This window comes from Falco naumanni, chromosome 10, assembly GCF_017639655.2.
Source record: "Falco naumanni isolate bFalNau1 chromosome 10, bFalNau1.pat, whole genome shotgun sequence".
Taxonomy (NCBI): Eukaryota; Metazoa; Chordata; class Aves; order Falconiformes; family Falconidae; genus Falco; species Falco naumanni.
In genome coordinates, this window is record NC_054063.1 from 6,488,987 (window position 1) to 6,508,054 (window position 19,068).

At 38.1% G+C, this 19,068-nt stretch overlaps 1 long non-coding RNA gene across 2 annotated transcripts in view; it reads right to left on the reverse strand.

Moving 5' to 3' along the window:
* The window catches only part of LOC121094983, a 164,859-nt gene that overhangs the window by 85,528 nt on the left and 60,263 nt on the right, over window positions 1–19,068 (reverse strand). For both annotated transcript variants that reach the window (XR_005829972.1, XR_005829971.1), the window contains exon 2: window positions 5,759–5,817. This is a non-coding gene — a long non-coding RNA (uncharacterized LOC121094983). The remainder of the gene's footprint in view (window positions 1–5,758; window positions 5,818–19,068) is intronic.

Sequence of the window (19,068 nt, forward strand, 5' to 3'; positions counted from 1 at the left end):
CAACTGGCACATGAAAAAGATGGTGATGATCAGGAACTGATCCTGTTTCCATTAACTTCACTAAGAGCTGGACTACATTCTAAATATATAGTATAAAAAAGAGAATATAATTTTAGGTATAAATACCTGTTAGAAAACATTTGCAGCTTGTAATAATCTAAATAACTAAATATGCAATCTAACAGGTGTTTGCACTACACGCAGCAAACCAGACATGCACCACACAGACAGGTGGAAATGGCATGGTGTGGTGGCAGTGGTGAGTAGGGAAGACAAGCATCCCAAAGCATCCTGCAACAACAGCGCATACCAGATGTTCAAAAGATCCTATACATTTACAAAGGCAGTAGTGGCAATAAGGCATCAATTTCTAGAGTGCTGTGAAAGAGAAAATTAGCAAGGTTCAGTCTTATGGAGGGGTCTCACATGCAGTACCCTAGTAAGCAATGTGGCATGCAAAGGGGCAGGAACTCTTCTGTAAGGTTAGTCATTTTATGCTCTTGCTGCTATCTCCGAGACACCTTCCTCCACAGTGGCACTGCTCTGGACTATGGGAGCTGAGCACTGAACCCCTAGTGAACCCCTGAGCAAAGCAACTAAGAACTTCTCTGAGACCAGAAATTCCACCTCTCCTGCAGAGCCAGGCTACCCACAGCTCCCCTCTAAGGCATCTAGCAGTTAAGACGCAATAAAAAGACACTGACATGCTGTGTAAGCATTGTTCCTGACTCTAGTTATCCCAGTTATTTTTTTATGCTTTCCCCTTAAATGAGGAAGACATCAGGTGGTAACTCAAACCCTGAGATACACAGACATCTACCTTTTGGAACAAACAGCTTAAACAGTGTTAGATACAGATGTCTAAGTGTTTTGAAAGTATCAGCCTACGGAAGTAAAAAGAAACTACCTGTTTAAATTTGGAGAATTTTATTTAAAATCTGCATGTAGAACTGGGATTGCTTGTTAGTTGATACACTATAGCAAATGAGGCTTATTTGCAGAGTATATGAAGTGCCTGGATTTCTGTTCGAATCGGGAAAAGCAATACATTTGAATTTTCATTAGACTGCTCCATTTTTACAAAAATGATTCATTGTATAAAAACAGTAGTAAGTGGCTTACTCTCTGTCTTTGTCAACAGACAACTGGCAAATTGCTGGCTGCATATTTCTGTTAGACTACTTGTGTATGGAAATCTGACTGCTTTGCAAGCAATTTAATCAACAGTGTAAATAACCTGTGTAAAATAACCAACCGAGCAAATGCCTTTAAATAATCAAGGCTCTTTAATGTACATACAATAGGCTTTTGTACCTACAATAGACTTGATCTTTATAACCATGGTTCGTTCTCACCTATTATACCACATTGTGCTCTGTAGTAATCAATGCATATAGAGGCTTGATTCTCAAATCTACTCTTTAGTAGGTGCAATTTTTCACCCACAGAAAATTGTGTCCACAATTTCACACTACTAATAAGTTGCCAGGAAAAATAAGATAGGATTACAGATGTAAAAGCTGGAAGCTTGGCCTGGAAATTGGACTGTGATGCATAAATAAAAATCAATCTATCACAACAACAACAACAACAAAAAAAAAAAGAGGAGTGATTTGCTAATGTTCTCCAGATACATCTCCCATTTTTCTTAAGCAATGAAAGTTCCCTGGGTTTTACAACATGGTAGAAGTTTGGTAACATCAAAATTAACAGCTGGCTGGACATCGACCCCAAAGAGTGGTGGTAAATGGAGTTACACCCCACTGGTGCCAGGCACAAGCAGTGTCCCCAGGGCTCAGTGCTGGGGCCGGTCCTGCTTAATGTCTTTATCGATGATCTGGGCAAGGGGATCAAGTGCACCCTCGGTACCTTTGCAGACAACACCAAGCTGGGGAACAAGGCAGGCTCTGCAGAGGGGTCTGGGCAGGCTGGGCTGATGGACCGAGGCCAATGGTATGAGGTTCAACCAGGAGCAGTGCCGGGTCCTGCACCTGGGTCACAACAACCCCACACAATGCTACAGGCTTGGGGCAGAGTGGCTGGGAAGCTGCCTGGTGGGAAAGGACCTGCGGGTGCTGACTGGTGGCCGGCTGAACATGAGCCAGCAGTGTGCCCAGGAATCCAACAGCATCCTGGCTTGTATCCAAAACAGTGTGGCCAGCAGGGCTGGGGGAGGGATGGTGCCCTTGTACTTAGCATGGATGAGGCCGCACCTCGAATCCTGGGTTCAGTTTTGGGGCCCTCACTCCAGGAGGGACACGGAGGTGCTGGAGTGTTTCCAGAGACAGGCAATGGAGCTGGGGAAGGGGCTGGAGCACAAGTCTCATGGGAAGCAGCTGAGGGAACTGGGGGTGTTAAGTCTGGAAAGGAGGAGGCTCAGGGGGGACCTTATTGCTCTCTACAGCTATGTGAGAGGAGGCTGCAGGCAGGTGGCAGTCAGTCTGTTCTCCCAGATAACAAGCAACAGGACAAGAGGAAATCAAGTTGCACCAGGCAATCAAAATCAATGAAATAAGGAAACTCAGTTTTTTTGTTGTATATAGTAAACGAAGACCTTTAAGACTTGTTATTCACAGATACCCAAAGCTTTTTGATCCTTCACTATAAAGCTTTCAAAGACTTGTGTGGTGGCACACAACTGTCTCAAGTTACATTTGGAGAGAATAAGTTGCAGCTTAGAATAAACTGCAGCTTAGATTCTATCAGAATAAACTTGGACCCATGAAACTTGGGCCTATAAGCATTCTGTCTAGTGTCAGAAGAATAGCATTAAGAATAATAATTTAGAAGAATATTTTGGGGTTTGTGTAGAAAAGGAGAAAGAGATACGGAAGCTAAGAACAGTAAAAAAATCAGATTATTTTTAAATAGGAATTTTTGTAGGAAATGTGGCTTTTAATATTGCTTAATCTAAATTTGAAATTCTTTCCTGCGTTGGTCATCCATTGTGTCTTCAATCATTTTGTTGAGCAAAGGGACATAGGACAAAACCATGGAAATAGATATGTATACTATTATTTATAGTATCTGATATACCTAAGTCACTTACTAATTCAGGGCATGAGACTGCTCTTTAGAAGACAATTTAAATATTGCCACTAACTTCTATGTGAGCAACTGCAAGACATGGGTGTGAACTTTTGTTATTTAATATGCAATTCCAATGTTAAAAAACATTATCAATAGTGAATTAATAATATAGTTTAAATAGATGGTGGGGTTTTGAGTCTAAATTCCAGAACAAAGTATCACATACAATTTTTACTTAACATCAGCATTCATTTTCCCTCCACCTCTTCCTCTACCTCAAAGATGCGAAATGCCTTCAAACACAAAGACTAACTGGTGGGGGGATTCCCTTCTACTCTCACATTCCTTGTCTGCCCTAGCCCGTTCAGGAAGTGCTCCCAATCTTCCAAAACATTTAAGTAAATGTCTTTCTCTTGAAGTATCTCCCAGGCCCTGTTAGGAATTACATAAAATTTCTCTTGGCAGTGACCACATCCACATACTGGCCTTGTTTAGACCATGGATCCCACATATTTGGAAGGATGTCAGGACAAAATCAGATGACGATGACAAGGACTCACATACAGATTTTATATTTCTCTCATTCAGAGGAAAAAAAAAGTATCATCACTGTTGTCCTCCAGAACCCAGTCCTCACATAGCCCTCACGGACATTTTTATCTTCTGGAGGAACAGCTAAAGAAATGTCAGCCATATTTGGGCATCAATTTAAATTACAATTTTTTTGTATTCCCAGTGAAAAAAGTAACCCAATAACTTCTAAATTAAATTGAAATTGAGTTAAGTTATGGTAAAAGCACCACAGGGTACACAGATTCATACTAATGCAGTGTACGTGTATTCATATAATTGTGAACTTAATTAGGAATTCAGACCTGAAGGATAAGTTGCTTGAAAGGAAAAAAATAAATATTTTGAAATACATCAGTTGGTGAATATGCCTTCTACAAGAACACATCAAACAAAACAGTACTATCTACAGACAACAAAAGAGATAAATGTATCATCACACAGTATATAAAATGGATATGTAGATCAATATGGTGTATTAGGATATCCTAAAACCAAATCCTAGACATTCCATTTGTGGGAAGGGGGCAATATTGCTGTAATTATTCCTCAATTAATTTAATTTCAGTAGTTTATAACTTTATAAATAGGCTTCAAAATTTAAGCGTCTCTTTTTTGGCCTAGAATTTAGGAATAAGCGGAACTGAAGCAGAACACACACAATGTCATTTAGTATTTAGATGGATGACTAACACATCAGACTAACAGGCACTTAGGTACTTTTGGTCCTCAGTACATTACCATGCTTGAAATTAAACACATGAATTATTTTTTTTAAAAAAAATTTGAGCCACAATTATGTCATGGACAATTAAAATCAATACTGCTTACAAACCAAAAAAAAAACCCAGATGCGATATTCCATCTTACAAACTTCAAATTACATTTTTCACACCTGATTAACGAGGAACCTTTGAGAATTGCAGCACAGTATACCTACTTTTGTCTTTTTTTTCCTCAAGGATGACAGAGGGTCAGGTACATCCAGGAAGAGCACATGAATAACCAGATAACTCAGGCAGTACGGAGAGCAGTTCTCCACCCTTTCATCCCTGCAAACAGTATTTGTCCCTTTGATCCCTGAGCAGATCAAACAAAATCCACTAATCAATTATTTTGTTTTTTGTCTTTCAGATGCCGCCACAGGCCTTCAAATGCTGATGGCTAAGTACTTCAGGAATATTTTATTTGTTTACTTTTACAAAACAAATGTTTACCACAAAGGAATATTTTTTCCATCTTGTTATTTCTCTCACCATCCAAAACCATAACTGAAAGCATTAATTTTAAAATAGTTGTGAAAGCTTTTTAGCATTAATTTATTTTGAATATAAAATTTGGAAACTATTGAAAACTTAACTTAGAAAGTGGATTTCTTACACTGACATTTTTTCAAAACTGCTGAACTTTGGACTTGACAGCATCTTCACTCTCACCAGCAAAACTCTAGAGGGTTAGGCTTGAATGGACTATTTGAGGGGTGGTGGAGGAGAAAACACATTTCTCTAACACAGAGGTTTCATAAATGTGTGAGGAATAGCTACTTGCCTCCACAAGAATGATAATAAAAATGAGTGGTTTTGGCTGCCCAGTTCTCTGTGACATTGAAGGGGTCTGAGGGACTGACTACCTGGGTGGCCAGTCCATCACATGGCTGCCACTTACACTGTGGTTTCTCGCACATGCTTTGTACCCATCTTAGTCCTCTTCAGTTGCTAACACTGTAGTATGGCTCCTCAGCCTGATCTAAACCACTTAAATAAAACTCAGATGTGTCTCTTGTATTTCTTACTTATGCACATATGTTTGTTTATGTAGGGTTTTATTGGTGCTGCAGCTATATCCACAAAGGTTCATCTTCAACTACTAAATCAGAAAATGCTAACCAGAAAGGTTCAGTCCTGGTAAGGTCATATTATTAGTACCACCAGTGCATCAGTAGCATGCTTACAAGCTTAGTCATTAAAAATAATAAACATTTTAAAAAAGCGGAGATCAGAAAGAGAGAAGAAAACTAGACTACAAAGGAAGAGCAGCTGAAGTATTGCAATAATAATGTGATAGGAGAAGAAGTTTGGGGAAGGGGAGGAACACTAAAGTGAAACTACAGTGGTGGACCTTGGATTATAATAACCTGATAGCAAAAAAGGTTACTCACCAACTGACACTCGAGAGAAGTTCAGAAGCTGTTGCAGGTGGGTGTCACAGAAGCACCAGCTAAGCAAAAAAGAACAAAAATACATGACAAACTGAATAAAGCACAAGCAACATAAATAGTGGAAGGAGAAAGATAAAAGATGGTATGCATTGAAAAAACAGATGAAGAAAAAGCAGAAACACTCTATTTGTAACAAAGATGCTTTTATCCCACAAGAATGGTATTACTTCACTATCGTTGGAAAATTTTCCATTAGGCTTCCTATTTCTAGATTTGGTTGAAATGCTGTTAAAAATATAAGGTGAGTAGGTTACTCAGCAAGCAAAGTTTACCCTAAAAAATCCTTCTGGCCCTCTCCCAGTTATTTTCCACAGACATCTTTCTTAAAATTCTGCACACAGGGATATGATACAAGAGAATAACAAAACCAATTATTCATTGTGAATAGAGTAACTCTAAACTTCTCAAGGCAATAGCACAGAAGACAGCTTGCAGGTATTATTACTTAGAGCTTAGATTTTATAATTACCAAAGGAAGAACAGAAATTAAGTACCAGAACGGAATTCATTAAAATTATTTAGGTTAGGATGGCCCCATGGAAGCCATCTAGTCTAATCACCTGCTCAAGGGAGGGTTAAATTCAAAACTAAATCAGATTTCTCAGGACTCATCCAGTCAGCTTTTGAAAATCTTCAAGGATCTTCAGGGTCCAAAACCTCTCTTCTGTCACTTTCAAATAAATATATGGGCACACACACCTTCTATAACCATCTTAAATGTCTTTAGACATGAAAATATTAGTTTTCTAACTCAGTTGTCTGGTTTTGCCCAGCACATGATTTATCCCTAACGTCTATTATAGCAGGAAATATTTCCTCTCTGTAGGTGTCTGTTCCCCACCCAGCTATGAAAAGAGTCCAGAAGAATAGTTTATGCGAGACAAGTAACCTTTAGACAAGTAAAGTTATTTAAGATGACCCTAATTATGATGTTCAGGCTTGAGCTCATTACCAGTTCCTCTCAGATGGGGTCCTTTCCACTATTCTATACCACGCATTGAATCCTAGTATTGATTCAAAATGGAATTTTCTTTTAGGAAGAATCTTGTGTTGCCCAAGAGCTTGGAAAACCTTCCATATACTATCATGCAAATAGGGACCGGTAACCCTATGCTTAAATAGTGACTGATAATCATATGCTGCATTGTTCTGTATGGAAACCTGCAAGTGAGTATGTTTTATTGATACATTAGCATAATCTATTTTTCCACAGGCTATGTTGTTCCTGCATTTATTAGGAGTTAATAATATGTTCTATCCCTCTTTCCACATTGAATGGACTATTTTATTCCTCTGTATATATATCTTTTTACTCCTGCAGTAGCAATTTGATGCTACAAATCCCTTTGTTAATAAAAACACAGAGTAAACTGAGAGTGAGTACATCAAAGGCCCTACTTTTCAGGCCCAGAGAGAAGAGCATAGTGACTGGCTTTTTCCCTAAATAGACATTTGAATGTCTGTGTATTAAAGTTCTGAATGTCGATGAACTTGGCTTGTTGGCAGTCCTTCTTCAGATTCTGATTAGTATTTTTGTTGCACTTTCTCAAGCATTTTTTCATGGCACTTTGTGAAAAATTAGTGACACATGCACTGACGTTCCAGTGGTGCTGTGATCTGAACAATATCACTTAAGACTAGAAACATGCATGTGTCTAACAAATATGCAAAAGGATGACTGAGTTGACCACTGTCAAACATGGTGCAGCCACATAGTAATAAGGTTGCAAGTAGCCCACTCCTCTCTCATTGCTGGAACAAAAAGTCAAACCATGAGCAGGAGGAAAAGGGAAGAGATTTGCAGTGACCCATAATGATTTCATAGGGGAGGTTCCAGCAATGCTTACCCCATCATCAGGGAAAGCCAAGAAAATTTAATTTCTGCACTGTGCTCTCCTACTGGTTTGTAACCCAGGAACTAAGAGACTGAAATATGTAACTGGTAATCACGACTCCATGAGAATCAGGCAGCACCCAGAAGAAAGTTATGGGAAACTGGGAAGCGATTTGATGATGCCTTTTCTAATGAGGAAGAAAGGACTGTATAAATTAGACAGAACTGTATCACAGGGAGATGAAAGGAACTTAAGACTTTAAGAAAACTCAACTGAGACACAGCATTGCCCTGGCACTATGTTACAACTTTATAATTCTATATGAGTAAAGAGAGAGGCAGCAATATAGGTCATGGACATGACTGTCTATCTGGCTAGTGCAAAAATTCATGGCATTTGGAAAAGAGCCCAAATAATCACTTGATGAAGAATTACTAGGTCCACTTGGACCAGGAGTCTCCAGGTTGCAAGACCTGTAGATACATTTGGATTAAGCTCTCCAAAATTCCTGCCGGCTCCAGTAGACACACTCAGATAGTTTTTTGCTTAAAACACATTTTGATACCATGGTGTCATGACACAACTCCCAGAGCCAGAAACCGTTTTGAGATACCCATTGCCTATGAAGGGGTAGGTTAATTGGTTAAGTCAGAGTTGCAAAGAAGGTAAATCAGTTTGACTGGGTGAAGGGAGAAGTAAATTGTCCTGATGGAACATGGAAAAGAAGGCATACTCTTTCTAGTAGGAAGGCAGAAAAATATTTTAAATGGCAAGAAAAAAACAGACTATGGAATTTCCAAGCATTTCAGTGAAAGAAACCCTTAATCTCATCTATTAATATTTGTCTATTAAACTGCAGCATATCTATTGTGCACTTCGCATTTTCCAGACAGATGGATTGAATCTGTGATCTAAAAGACAAATGACAGTGAAAATAATTTTTTTAAAAAAAAGATACATTAATCTAGTGAAAGATTTGGGTGAACATCGGCTCTTATTTTATTATTCGATCATATTTCTTTCTTTGTTTTGTCATTTCAGCTATGATCCCTAAGGGACAAGAAGCACCTTTAGCCATATGTTTGTAGCAGGATTTTGCCTCCAAACATATTTGAAACTATTGCATATCCTCAACATCGCTGCTCCTCTGACTAAAACAAAACCAACTTCTGCTCTAAATATATGTGATAATTATGAGAGTTCTTAGTTAATAGCTTTGTCTTTAACAAACACTTCTTATAAAAGAATTCCATCAGCTACCTTAACGATTAATAAATATCACTATGATTGGAAGCATTTGCTGTTTTCCATATTGTTTATATGTATTGTGTACATATATATTCTCAATCATTCTCCATGAATTAGAGAAAAGTAAATCTTCTCTCCTTCCCTTGATTTTCTCCCTGCAGTTATTTAGAAGTCCAGTTCATATATTGTGTCCTACTTTGATAAGAAAGAAATACTATTGATATTTTTTATTTCAGTTTGATAAAAAGCATGTTTGTTTTCGTTCATAGATTTAAAGCCCCAAAATGGACCAGTACCGTAAATAAAACATGCAATCTCATTTTAAAAATTTATTACAAGGAATTTTGTTTATGATTTCATGTTCTCCAGTAATAATTAATTGGAGGTCTTCACCGGTCCCCACAGACTAACTATCATTCAAAATGCACTAAAGGATGATCAACACACAGCAGCACATCTTCAGCAGTAAAAGTAACCATATGTATTTTTACTACCAGTTTAACATAAATTTAAAAACAAGTCATTTTACAGTGTGTTTTTTGCAAACACTGCCAAGAAAATAGCTAATTTATCAGTTTCTAAGAGTTTGAAGATTTTTTACTGAAGTTACAATCATTACTAAACACTGGCATGATAATACTTAGCACTTTTACAGTGACATTCATTGGAATCTCCTGAAAAGCTTTAAAACTGTTAGTTAATTAACAATAATTGTTTTCAGGAACATATTGAAAAGAATTCCATTTGTTATTCTGAGTGACTTTGACTATATTTGAAGCAACATTACAATACAAGCAAAACTAGCAGCACAGCAGTTTTAGCTCCACAGTACAAAGGAGAAATTTGTCCGGCAAATATACGGCCACCACACATTTCATCACTCAGATGAAATCCCAAAATCTTAGGGTAAGAACAGACTTGGTAGCACATCCTAATCAAATACAAATGGTCCTCTAGTGCAGGGAGACTGTATTACCCTCTCTTACAGCAGCAATGTTCCTGCATGAAGACAATTATGGAAGTTAGGGAAGCTAGGAAGCATAATAGATGCTGAGAACTATTCTGTACTCACAAATCAGACCTCATTTTGACTATCACACAGTAGCTATGCTTATTAGTAGTAATGTTAATAATACTATAGAAAAATAGAACACAAAAACTATCTTAGCATCCTAAGCCTTTCTTTTCCAAAGTGAATTATTCATTGATTAAAACAACAACCCTTTCATGAAGCTGTATGTTTAGCCTTTCGTTCCATTGCTTATCTCCTATTTATGCAGATTCTTGAAGTCTCCTGAACCAGGCAGAAAATTCTGTACACGATTTGTACGTATCAAATTATTTTTTTACTGTCTGGCCTAAAACTTATTTTGGAAATATTAATTTCTTTTGCTTTAGAAGTTTCCATGTTCCTCACTTCACCATCTTTTAGATTTTTTCCTCATTTGGCTCCTTATGTTGAAGTGAGTAAACCAGTCCCAGCTGCCTGGTAAGCACGTACCACTGAGGATATTTTAGAATCATGAAAAGCTGAGTATTGTTCTCTCTTCTTCACTGATAAGCTGAACTCATGTTTGCATTTTGAAAGGTTCAATTTCTTAGGTGGACTGGTGCCTTTAACAAAATAAAATAAAATTCTTCCTAATCACTTCTGTCTCCACTAACCACAGACGTTCATTCTAACTGGAGATTCAGAGAATAGCTGAGGTTGGAAGGCACCTCTACACCGTCCTGCTTAGAGCAGAGCCAGCTCTCACAGGGCCATGTCTAATTTCCAGAGGCAGAGACTCTCTGGGCAACCTGTGCAAGTGACCACCCTCACAGCTTAAAACAAAAATCCCAACTATTCACCCCACCCCACCCCCCTCCAAAAAAAAAACCCAACAACCCAAGTTAAAAAGAAAGAAAAAGTCTTATGTTTAAATTTAATTTTTTGTATTTCAGGAAAGAGGAGCAAAAGAAAAAGGATCACATTGTTTTCTTCTTTACCTCTGCTGAGGAACATTTGCAAAGTTCTTTCAAAAATTAAATGACGTAGTCTTAGGATCAGCATTTCAAATCTGTAACTAGTGTGTATGACTGACTAAAACTAAGTTTCAGCACTTCACTAGGAAAAGAATTTGACCCATTATTGATAAAGAAAATGAGTCAAAAAGTAAAAAAAAAACCATAGGACAACAGTCTACAAAGCTCTTCATCTTTGCAATATCCTTAATTAGATCACTGAGGGCAGTGCTGTATACCATAGAGCTTTTAAGAACTGGCAAAGGCCAGCAAACTCCTACAATTTTTTCAGATTAACCACAGTCCCAAACACATGGCATTTACTTAAATAAGATTAACTGTATTTTTGCAGAAGTGCCAACATTAGGAAAATGCATGTTTTCCTTATGAAGTAGTCTATGATCGTGTTCCTATTTTGCTGTTGCTTATTAATGATCGTTTTTAACAATCAAAAGAACCTTCTATTATTGGTTGTCTTAATCCTGTAAGGTACATAACCTGAAAGTTTTTAGAGGTGGCAGTTTTTCATTGATTCCAATGAGATCTCTGGTTAGTTCAGTACTAGGGGAATCTAGTCCAAGTGCAGAAATGTAAATTTCTGTGCAGTGTCTCAAATGTGCATCTGCCTCAACCACCTCCCAGGGCATCAGATTCCATTCATTCCTTACTCTTTATGCTTACACACTTTAAAAGGTAAGTTTTTAGTTGCTAGTACTAATTGAGAAAGTAGTCTCTGACAGTCAGAATTATCCCACTAGGAACAAGATGCAGTATAATGTATTTATTTGTATTTCCAATGGCCATTAAATGACAACATTGTTCATGGAGATTTGGTGTAGTATGAATTTCAACTGTGAGATTATGAGTGAAAAACTGCCACCTTCATGTGCCAAAACTATTATTTTTAAATTTATTAATCCCTGTTAGTATCAAACCTTTCCTTACCATGTTTCTAAACCAAGCTTCTCATTAAGCAGAAGCAGAAAACTGAGTCATTGACAAATCTATAATTTATTATACTAAAATTAAGTATTTGGTATGTTATGTAACTTGCTAGCTAATTTAGTGATTATCTTACAAGATATACAACAGTTGATTTTTACTACACATATGCATTTAGAAATTAAACCAAATCCTGTAAAACTTAAGGACAGTCTGCTTGGAGTATATCAACTCTGCACAGCAACAGATTTTGCTCATTAATGGCTAATTACACTCCATTTTAAGAACTTGCATAATTTAATTATTTAAGAATCTTGCAATACATTCACTACAAAGCAGCAATATTCGTAATTCCAATTTTGCATTATCTTTGAAGTGTATGCAGTTAAAAAAAAGATATTACAGTGAAATAAATGAAAATATGTTGTTAAGACGTCTCTACTCACCCTAATCTTGCCTCTAACCCTCCCTTCCCCCAGTCAAAAAACATTTTCCCTCATTAATTTTATTTAGCTTTTCTGCTGCCTGCAGACAAGCAGTGAATGTCCAACAAGAAGCTATGGAATTGTAGACATACATCATGTAGTCTGTCTGTTCACAGGGAATTAACAGAATGTCTCCATAAGGTGCATCTTAAAAATGCATGCAAGACAATGTGAAAGACTTAATACTCTCACTTCAGTTTTGCTGTGCAAATATAGGCAAAACCAGTTTTATTAGTCCCATTTACCTGTTAAAATATTCTAATCTTTGTCTCGTAATTTTGGAATGGACCTGAAGAAACTTTCTCTTTCTTGTTTTTAAATGTCTTACCTGAGAAATGATACAATATTCAAGTATCTAGCAAGCTTGCTGAAGATCTCCATAGGCTATTTTGGGGTCAGAAAGATGCCATATTATTCTGGAACATCAGAAGTGCAAAATGCACTGTTCTGGAGACTGACAATGTGGCTAGCATTTTATACAATATTAATCTAACAGTTCAGACAGAGTGGCAGCCATTCACTTACATTTCAAAATGTTAACCACATAATTGTATTTTCGTACACAACAGGAGGGATTCCTAAGGGCATCTTTCCATTTAAGAGTATTGCAATGGATTTAGATGCTTCTGTTCACCCACTAATGGAAGTCATGCAGGTCACAAAACCATAAAATGCAATTTTGTATTTTAAGTTCAGAGATAGGTCCACACATTGCAGAGGAGGTTAACTACACATCGTTCTCAATTCACTAGAAATTTTCACCAACTACGCAACACAGATCTACATACGTCTAGTCTAAGCATCCGTTTATATGATCTTTTTTAGTCAGCGATGCCTTTGCAGAGATCTTCAAAAAGTTCTGTCTGGCAACAACCAAAAATTAAACTGGAAAAGTTGCCTGCATTACTAACTGATTTTACCTGTCTTGCCAGAATATTTTCCTGTGCTGGAAAAGGGGGACATGTCTCCAGACACAAGGGCAAAAGGCAGACACATACTGAATTTCCCAGTCTGTAATCCTTCCCTCAGCAGAACCGCTACTGGCACACAGGATCATTTAATCACTCACACCTTTGGCCAAATATGCCAGTAGTGGCATATCAATGATTTACAAAGCTTATTTTAAGTTTCATTTGTCATGACAGCTGCTGTACAGACAACAGAACTGCTATTTCCTTCTGAAAGATAACCAGCGTGCATGCGCTGTAGCAATATTTACCTCGTTACCATATAGGCTTCATAGAGACATTTGCTTATTTTAAGCCCAAGTAGCTCCAATGAATATGTGGTGTCTTGCTGAAGTTGCAGCCAAAACTTGCTGCCATTTAAATATCAAAACAAAATAGGCATATACAGAATGGGAGATGAATATTTTTCTGGGATTTCCCAGTGATGTTGGCCACAAATGTATCCAGAAATCAAATGCAGTAATGAAAATAAACCTTTGCAAAAAGACCTGTCAGTCCTGCTTTTCCACATGTGCCTCCTCTTGCTTCTTATTCCAATATTGCAACAAAATACTAGCTGTCTCTTCAGTCCTTTGCTTAATAAGCCTTCACTGTTGTTAAACAACCCTACTCAAAAATAATATGTTATAGGTAACTTTAAACACTGCCTTTTAAAGTTTTAAGTATATCACTTCAATACCTTTTTAAAAAAATACTGCACTGTGCAGATACATTCAGCTTTCTGCCAATCCCTTACTATCAAATCCTTTTACAGTTCTTTGTTGTTAAACCAAATACAGTGTTACATTGTCTGTCCTTACACACATTACTGCTGGATAAAGCCCTTAGTTCCCCAGACTAAATCTGTGCTGTTCTCTGCCCTGGTTTCTCAATGCTATCTCATTGCAACAGCTCACATTGAAAGCACGCTATTCCCACACCCACCAACACAGCTCTTGGGATAAGAACTGCACCATTGATACAGTGTGTATTCTTTTCCATAGGTTCCCACCAGCATGCCGCTAACAATTTCCTGGGCCTTATCAAAAAAAAAAAAAAAAAAAAAAAAAAAAGCCTTTGAAAAGTGGAAACAAAGAATCAGACTCCATCGTTGTTCTACTTTCACTGCCATAATCTGTGTTTTCCATCATCCTACATGTAGAGACTACAAACATCACCTAATACAGATACTCCAATCAACAATTTACTGTGGACAGTTACTGTTCAGTATCTGTAATCTTTCATCCCAGTATTTGTGGTTTTCAAATCATCCTTTTTATTTCCTTTCAGCAACCTGAATAGAGTTGAACCCCATCTCCCTGCCTCCCCCAAAACCCTTTTCCTTCACCTGTCAGCTGCGGTAACAACTGAGTCAGTTTCAAACTTTAGACTTGATTCCGGCAAGAAAAACATACAGATCACATGAGTTTGCTACGGAAATTACTCAGAAACAAAGTGTGGAGCATGCCACTTTGATTAAGTGCACAACTGGCATCCCTTACTTCTCAGCATGAGGCTTTTCCCCCGAGCAAAACTAAGGGCTTTTCAATCATACAAGAAAAATACTTGTAAAAGGGTGCGGGAGAAGGGGGAAGTGGGGGAAAAGATGATCTGGGTTCTATTGCAAAAAAATATTTTTTTAAAAAAGAAGAGGACATCTTCCCTCCATGCCACCCCCCAAAAAAAGATTTATATTAAAAGTAAGCTCACCCCAGGGGACATTTCTTGGTTCAGCCATCCTTCACAAGCCCTAATTTCATTATTCAGCACATTGGACACACTCAGAATTGAAGTGATATAAAGCAGTAACAACATGCACATCACTCCTTCAAGAAACTACTTCCTTTGTAAAAAAGGCCAGTGTAGGTGCTGTGCTTCAGACCAAGGACCCTTCAGTTCTGTTCCTGAGACCGATGCTACTTGCTGTGTAAACATGGCAAAGCAATTTTACTCCTGCCCATGCCTACATTCACTCATTTACAAAGCTGTCTAATAATACCTAACAACAACTTGTTTATATATTTCTGATGATGGTTATCCGATATTTGTAGGCTGCTGTGAAGCAATGCCACTGCGATAATTCACTTATCCTGCCATATGCTTAACAGACTCTGAAGGGGAAGACGAAAAGTGCAAGTTTAGATTAGGATACTCAAATGGTCAAATCTCACCATTGAAATTCTAGATCCTGTAACTGTCACAATTTTTAATGGAACTGCATTAATACAATGAGAAAAATAAAACCTTGGGTTACTTCTATTTTAAAAATATAAATATTATTAAATGCTAGATTTTTTCTAACAGGGATGGCATTAGGAAACACATAAATTATAATACAATCCATGATGTTTACTTCCTTTGATTATGCGGGGAAATCTTCCTCAGGAAATTGCCTGAGATATAAAAAATTTAAACCTGTTTCTTTTATTGAGTGAATTTTGTCATACCTTCTGTATGCTCGGTTCTTCAAATACAGAGGTATGCCCACACACCCTGAACAGCATGAATAACATCTGAACTATGGATTCTTCACAAGGTTTGCTTAATCTATTTGCTGCGTAGTATTAATGCTTTTAAACAGTCATTGAAGTATGGAGTCAAATTTGTACTATCTGTTCAGAAGTATGAAACATTTGAGAAAGATGCTTAAGCTCCCACTGCCACCTCATTAACTTTGTCTTGATTTTCCTCTCTCTTTGACATCACCCAAATTTTGAAGGGAAGCCATATTAGACCAGGAGGTCAAATAGCACCATTGTCAAAAGGGAATGGAAGATAGGGTTAATGAGGGAAAGAGAGAAAAATACAGTCTCTTTAGCTCTCTCCTCATTAAACACCAAACATTCTTGAAAGACAAGACAGAACAGAAACAACTCAGATGTAGCTATGAACTGCTTTCGCCATACAGAATTAAAAGGTGACAAAAGAAAAATATTTCTATTTCTTTTATAGAAATCTTGTCAGAGAGGTGTAAAAAGTATTAAGTAGGCATATAAAACATAGTATTATTATACCAGTAATATACGACTAAATAAAAATATGCTATAGGAAGACTTCTACAGTATTTTTACAACCCATTTCGAAAAATAGATTCATCTAAATCACTTAATTGAAAAACAAAAATTTCATCTCACAATATTTCTTTGGTAAATTTTTTCTCCCTTAGTTATTTTTACCAGATTAAATAAAATCTTGGAAATGTTTAATCTAAATATGTGACTCAAAATCAGTTAATCACGAACCAAGCACCATTACATATACAGTATTTTTTCATAGCCAGGCTTCTTAACTGCTGAAAGTAGTGATACAAAATGGTATGTGCTAGGATACGTGATGAAAGGCAAAAATGGCATGCTTGGCAGGTCACATAATAGGTGTGAATATACATGTGCTAAGCCACATGGTCAAAGGTGCTTGTGTGCACGTGTGCATGTGTTTATGTGAGAGCTAGATCAAGTGATAGGAAAGGACTTGTAGTGAAAGGCTACACGGGAACACATCTTGCCAAGCTTTGTTCTGTGTGCATCCTGCCAAGAGAGACATCCCTCAAGAGTAGTAGCGCACTGTCACCTGCATCTTGCTGCTGGGCCTCACATGTCATATGCTCCTGACTAGCTTTGAAACACAGATTCTGCAGGTATTTAGAAATCCGCAAGTTGTTCATGCAGAGTACGTGAGACTGGTAACAAAGGGAGCATTGCAAGCCAGAGGCCAGCTGAGTGACTCTCACACTTTTTAGATCCTTTTGGATGGGACTTGGTATGCTGGTTTGTCAGCTGAATGCTCAGCTGGTGCTAAAGACTTTTGCCCAGTTGATTTGACCTGTCTACAGATGATGCCGACACATTTCTGTGCCTTCTTACATTACTTTGTGCTCTATCTGCGAAACTAATCTCAGTTTCTGTGCTTTCTCCAATGCTATATGCTTTCTGTTTGGAATGATTTTAAAAATCCACCTCTTCAGTATTGTTTACCAGTCCTTCCGCAACTCAAAATACAACATTCAGCTTGAATACTCTTTTTGTTAATTCTGCAAATACCATTTATTAAGTGAAGCTTCCTCTTCTCAGATAATTTTCCTTCCAACAACACAAAAAAAACAGTGAGGGCTAAGACCCTGTTTCATGTAACAAAATGTTTCTACAAACATAACCTACACAAGCTACAATGTTAAAAGTGGCAAAGATTTACTACTAAATAAATACTTTTAATATTCCAGAGAACACAAATAGAGAAAAAACACAAGCCACATGCAATTATTAAGGATGCTAACAGTATTCTGTGCCATATTTGACCATGCTAGTATAGTTTAAAAAATAAAAACTAGACCAAAATAACTTAGAAGCATTTCAAATTAGTAAAATGAAGACTAGAAAATCGACATACGCTGTAAATGTATTTAAAGGCTAAGTGAAACTGACTGTAAAGGATTACAACTGAACGCAAAGCTAAGTTCTTGCAATAATAATAATTAAAAAAACCTAACAAAGTATATATTAAAATTCCCACAGTGACGTACGGCAAGACTACATATGGCTTTACAACAGGTCCATTGAGTCCATCAGCAAACATACTTTAGAAATTATTGCTGCATACCTCCCAGCTTCCACTTGTTTTATGTGAAGAGAATACCCTTTGCCAGCCCTGAACCTGGTCTAGCACGTGCCTCTGGAACACCAGGCAGACACTCATCGCTCCTTTACCCATCCTATCTGTGTTTTCACAAGTAGGTGTATCACTCCCAGAGAATCTACCCTCACTTCCACGCAGGCAGGTAAGGTTTAAGGCAAGCATGATCGAGACAATCACACAAAACCCGGCGCACAGACATTGCTAAGGTTGCGCAAGTGGGCAACTCAGAGAGCAGAAAGTACAAACTGGGACCAGTACTGTTTAGTATCTTCATCAGTGACATAGAAAGTGGGATCAAGTGAACCCTCAGCAAATTTGCAGATGACATCAAGCTGAGTGGTGCGGTTGACATGACTGAGGGATGGGACGCCATTCAGAGGGACCTGGACAAGCTGGAGAAGTGGGCCCATGGGAACCTCATGGGTGTCAACAGGGCCAAGTGCAAGGTCCTGCACCTGGATCAGGGCAACCCCTGGTAATAAGACAGGCTGGGCAACGAAGGCATTCTCCTGCTGAGAAGGACTCCAGAGTACTGGTGGATGAAAAGCTGGATATTCACCAGCAATGTGTGTTTGCACCCCAGAAAGCCAACTGTATCCTGGGCAGCATCAAAAGAAGTGTGACCAGCAGGTCAAGGGAGGTGACTCTGCCCCTCTACTCCACTCTGGTGAGACCTCACCTGGAGTGCTGCATCCAGCGCTGGGGTCCTCAGTACAAGAAGGACATGGACCCATTGAAGTGGGTCCAGAAGAGGGCCACAAAAATGATCAGAGGGGGCTGGCACATCTCCCCTGTGAGGACAGGCTGTGAGAGTTGGGGTTGTACAGCCTGGAGAACAGAAGGCTCCGAGACCTTGTTACGGCCTTTCAGATCTTAAAGGGGCTTCTAAGAAAGATGGGAACAGACTTCTTAGTAGGGCTTGTGGTGATAGGACAGGGGGTAATGGTTTTAAACTAAAAGAGGGTAGATTCAAACTAGATATAAGGAAGAAATGCTTTATGATGAAAGTATTGAAACACTGGCACAGGTTGACCAGAGAAGTGGTAGATGCCCCATCCCTGGAAACATTCAAGGTCAGATTGGTCGAGGCTCTGGAAACCTTGTCTAGTTGGCAATGTCACTCCTCACTGCAGGGGGGGTGGACTAGGTGATCTTCA